General features: G+C 46.1%; 1 long non-coding RNA gene across 1 annotated transcript; it reads right to left on the bottom strand.

Annotated features, from left to right (window-relative positions):
* Positions 1–1,641: 1,641 nt before the first annotated feature.
* Positions 1,642–3,041, bottom strand: LOC135125561 (uncharacterized). The gene is made up of 3 exons (XR_010279893.1): positions 2,524–3,041; positions 2,130–2,476; positions 1,642–2,076 (listed from the first exon to the last, which is right to left on the bottom strand). It is a non-coding gene; the product is annotated as an uncharacterized LOC135125561 (long non-coding RNA).
* Positions 3,042–4,675: the final 1,634 nt, after the last annotated feature.

The raw sequence follows: 4,675 nt of genomic DNA, 5'->3' as shown, positions 1-4,675 counted from the left end.
GCCAGCTTCCGCTCTCTCCTTGTTTTCCCGCCAGCCGCCATTTTTGTGATCCCGCCAACCGCCATTTTTGTTGGCGACCATGGCGCCGGACGTGCCGCTTCCGCCGCGTGCGCAGTTCTTGCGCGCGTCGCTCTCTTCCACGACCTTAATGCGCAGCGCTTCCGGCGACGGTAAATCATCTCGCGATTCGATCGCACATCTAAAAACCTCGAAACTCGCGGGTAGGCTGTAAATTAGTAAGATGGCCAGGAGATCCGGATTGATGTCGACGTCGATGTCGTTCAGTTTATCCACGGAGTCGAAGAACTCGCGTAGATGCTCGCGCACGTCGCCCCCATCGTCCATTTTGCATAAGATCAAGCGTTTCAAGAGTGTCGCTTTTCTCGCAGGCCCCTTCGACTGGTAGATCTCCTCCAGGCGTAGCCACATGCTTCTGGACGTGTCGCAATTCTTTATTTGCTTCAGTTCTGTCGGACTGATCGAGAGCACAATATCCGACCTCTCCTTGCTGTCGTTCTTGACCCATTCAGCAATGGCCGCCGCGTTCGTCGCTGTTGCCTCAGGCTTGACGCGAGTACCGCTCACGTACTCCCACAGGTCGCCTTTGATCAGCACCGCCTGCATTTGTAATTTCCACGTATCGAAGTTGTCCTTCCGCAGCAACTCGATGCGCGACGAATTTCCGGCGTTCATCTTGACGGCGTACTTTAACACAACACGTGCACACACTTCAGTACCTTCGAATATACGCGATTCCGTTTATTCGCGCTCTGGGCCCATAACCTGTTGGCGGAAATGAAAACACCACGGAATCGGTTACTAACGTATATTACATTATGGCACATTACAAGAGAATATTCGACGAGCGTAACATAGTCGCGCTGGTAGCCACGCGGACGGTCGTACCAGAAGTGTCTAAAAATATGGCGTCTTCAAGTGGCGCTGTGTCGCTCTGCGCAATATAGCCATCTCGTGAAGGCGACTACACGAGCGAGCCTCGCACGGCCGACACTAGGTGTCGCTCCAACATCCCTTAGTAACAATAGTAATTTTTTAAGTGTCAAAAATATTTTTTAAAGGTCCTAGGAAATTTCTAGATTTTCGAAAAATTTTTCCAAGTCCAAATTTTTTTTCCTTAGTAACAACAGTAATTTTTTAAGTGTCAAAAAAATTTTTTTAACGTCCCAGGAATTTTCTAGATTTTCGAAAAATTTTTCAAAGTCCAAATTTTTTTTCCTCAGTAACAATAGTAATTTTTTTTGTGTCAAAAGTAATTTTTGAAGGTCCTAGGAAATTTATGGATTTTGGAAAAAATTTTCAAAGTCCAAAATTTATTTCCCTAGTGTCAATAGTACTTTCTCCAGTCCCTAGTAATTTTTTTTAAGTCCTTGAATTTTTTCAAATTCTCGAAAAATTTTACCAAGTCCAACAATTAATTTCCTCAAGTCAAAAAATTTTTTCTAAGGGTCCAGTGAATTTTCCCAAGTGTCTATGTAACGTCCCGAGTCTCTAGAAAATTTCCCGAGTTTCAAAATAATTTTTCAAGACTCAGAGAAATAATGCAATTCTCGACAAATTTTCTATAGTCTCGAGATTATTTTCCTTAGTGTCAAACAGTCCACTATTATTAAAAATCAGCAGTTTACGAGTCCCAGACATTTTATTCAAGCCATTCAGGTTACAGGTTTGAACATGCATTAAATTTGAGAGTGGTATTAAAAGTCAAGATAAAAATTCGATCGTAACATAACATGCCATGATTACAATAGAGTCGATTACAAGATTATCTTAATTCTAACACACAAAAGGACTCCACGGAGGGTCAGAGGGGTGCCTGGATGAAGGTCCTTCGTCTTTAGTCTCGTCTGAATAGCCCCAAGGAATTTTTTCAGATCGATCAGCTGTCACAAGGGGTGGAAAAAAGTCACCCCAGGGGTTTCTCTCCGGTATAGGCTTATGCTCCCTTCCGCGACGATTCCAACGCCGTCTATCTCGTCTCCATCGGTCCGGCCGTTTTCGAGTTATTCCAATTTCAATTTCGAAAAGTACGCCTCTCCAACGAATAAATTCCGTTCGCTGTTAACAGACAAGACCATGCAATTACGATTCCTGCGATCAAAGGTACTCACCCGGAGACATCACTAGGGGGCTCCGAAGGTAAGCTGAGCATTTGAAAACTCCCGGGAAAGCCGGAAAATGGAAAAAGCGTTTTCATCCTGGAATCGAAGTGACAAGTGACAGACTCAGTCGGTAATGCAGTTTTCTGTTTACCACGGAACTTGGGTGGATTTTATGCATTTCCAAAAATTTATCCTTAAGTTAACTTAAACGACTAGCAAGGATACTGGGAAGACTTCTCCGACCCCTCCTCGATCTCCAGGTGACGCAGTAAGTTTCGACTTTACCCTCAGTCTCGGACTCGGAAAGAAATCCATCGAGTGTAAAATTCGACCGACTGTTCAGATTCCTCAGGCAGCTACAAAAGCACAAGGAGCGAGAGAAAGCAAAAGAGTCCATTCATACCATCCCTCCGACTCGCCAGGCTCGGCTCGAAGTCAGAATTTCCGTTTTTTCTCATCGATCGGCCGACACAAGGGGGCCAAAAAAAGTCGTCTCGGAGGTCGGTTTCTAGTATGGTCCTTTTCTCCCTTCCTCAAGGATTCTAACGCCGTCGATTTCGTCTCGATCCCTCCGGCCGTTTTCGAGTTATTCCAATTCGAAATTGGCAAAGTCCGCCTCTCCGACGAATTAATTAGGTGCCGGATTTTCGTCAACCGCGACAGGGGACGACTATCAGATCGAGGACAACAAGTTCACATCAACTCACCGGGACATTTTCTAGGGCCCCCATGTCCTCGAGACTCCGGAAAACACCTAAAACAGCAGCAAAGCGTTAACTCGAGCGGCACAAGAGAAAAGTGGCAAAAGTCGGCGAGAGATGGCGAAAGACGTTGCATGTCGCTGACGGATGCCTCCTTTCAAAAGAATATCTCGATTAGTGAACCCCTGAGGCAGCGGGGGGGTCGACCATGGAGGAAGGAATATAATATAATATAATATAATATATTATATTCCTTCCTCCATGAGGTCGACTTATCGACTTAACGACGATACGACGAACTCGAACGCCATTGGAGTTATTCTTTGGACGGTTTTGGATGTCCATTGCCGGTATAGGAGATACCTGTAAGGGGCCGGAGTTTGACATATGTCAACACTCTCGGCCCCCACGCTAGCCGGGGCCCCCTTCAAACATAAAAAGAGTTCCTTAAGTACAGGGTACATAAGGTCGTGTTTCTTTGTACTACACAGGCAGGCACAGAAGTGCTCAAGTCACCGAGGTGCTGGTGTTCGTCCGATACACGACGGACGAGACAGCCCCCCTAAAGACAGGCAAACGGTCGCTCCTGAGAAAATCAGGGAGAGGAAAACATACGGGCTGGTGGTAGAGCAAAAGGGGAAGGACTTTGTAAACACAATAGCTAATGTCAAAGCGGCAATAAACACAAATAGAGCGGGAGATAGCATTAAAAGCTTGAAGAGCACAAAAGACGGGAAACTATTGATTATAACCGAGAAAAATGATGAAGCGATAAGCGAAATTAGGCACCTAATAAATCAACTGCCTGAAAAAGTCAACATTAAGACGGTAGGGAAGATGTCGACGAAGGGAACAAGCTACCGTATAAGAGGAATGGATGCGACCACAGGAAAGGAAGAAGTGATCGAAAGTCTCGAGCGGACACTAGGCAAAAAGCATGGGGTTGGATTTAGAATCGGAGATCTGAGACCGAACACAGGGAATACGAAAGCTGTTACTGTAATGATAAACGACAAGGAGGACGAGAGCAAGATGGAAAAGGGAATAATCAGGATAGGATTAGTTTCATGTCAGGTGGAACAAACAGTCGAGGTCAGGAGATGCTATAAATGCTGGACATATGACCATACGGAGAACATCTGCGAAGGACCGGACAGGAGAAACCTGTGTTACAGATGTGGAAAGGCAGGTCACTCGCTTAAGGAATGCCAGAATGAAGAAGAGTGTCCGATCTGTAACAAGACGGGACACAAGGCGGGCAGTGGGAAGTGTACGCTATTTAAACGGGCCCTGTCACGTGCCAAGGAAAGCATACGCAGAGGAGAGAGGTTTGGAAAGGGTGAAGGATTCGTATGGGTGAAGTTTAAGGAATGGGTATTGTATGGATGTTACATATCTCCCAATATTGATATTGGGAGATATTCAAAGTTCCTGGATGATCTGGGTGAAAGTGTGAATACATGGGAGGGGGAGGTGGTGGTCGCAGGGGACTTCAATGCGAAGTCACCCCTGTGGGGCTCCCCCACAGTGAATGACCCGAGAGGTAGATTGGTTGAGGATTGGATGGCTGAGAGGTGCATGATTTGTCACAACTGTGGAAATGCCCCCACTTTCCTGCGAGGTTATCAGAAGTCGCATATCGACCTGACCCTCAGCACGGAAGGGGTGGCGAGAAGAATGAAAGAATGGAGAGTGCTAGAACAGGAGAATTTGAGCGATCACCAGGACATATTATGGGTGCTGGGTAAGACAGGAGAGTGTGCGAGAGGAGAAGATAGAATGAAGGACATGGGATGGAGAGTAGCGGAAGATAAGATGGAAAGACTGGCTGAGGTGATGAAGGAAAGAGTAAAG

Source organism: Zophobas morio, unplaced genomic scaffold (assembly GCF_036711695.1).
Source record: "Zophobas morio isolate AGI-343-1 ecotype UQ-CSIRO unplaced genomic scaffold, CSIRO_AGI_Zmor_V1 ptg000009l, whole genome shotgun sequence".
Classification (NCBI taxonomy): domain Eukaryota; kingdom Metazoa; phylum Arthropoda; class Insecta; order Coleoptera; family Tenebrionidae; genus Zophobas; species Zophobas morio.
This window is presented reverse-complemented; position numbering and strand designations above follow the sequence as displayed.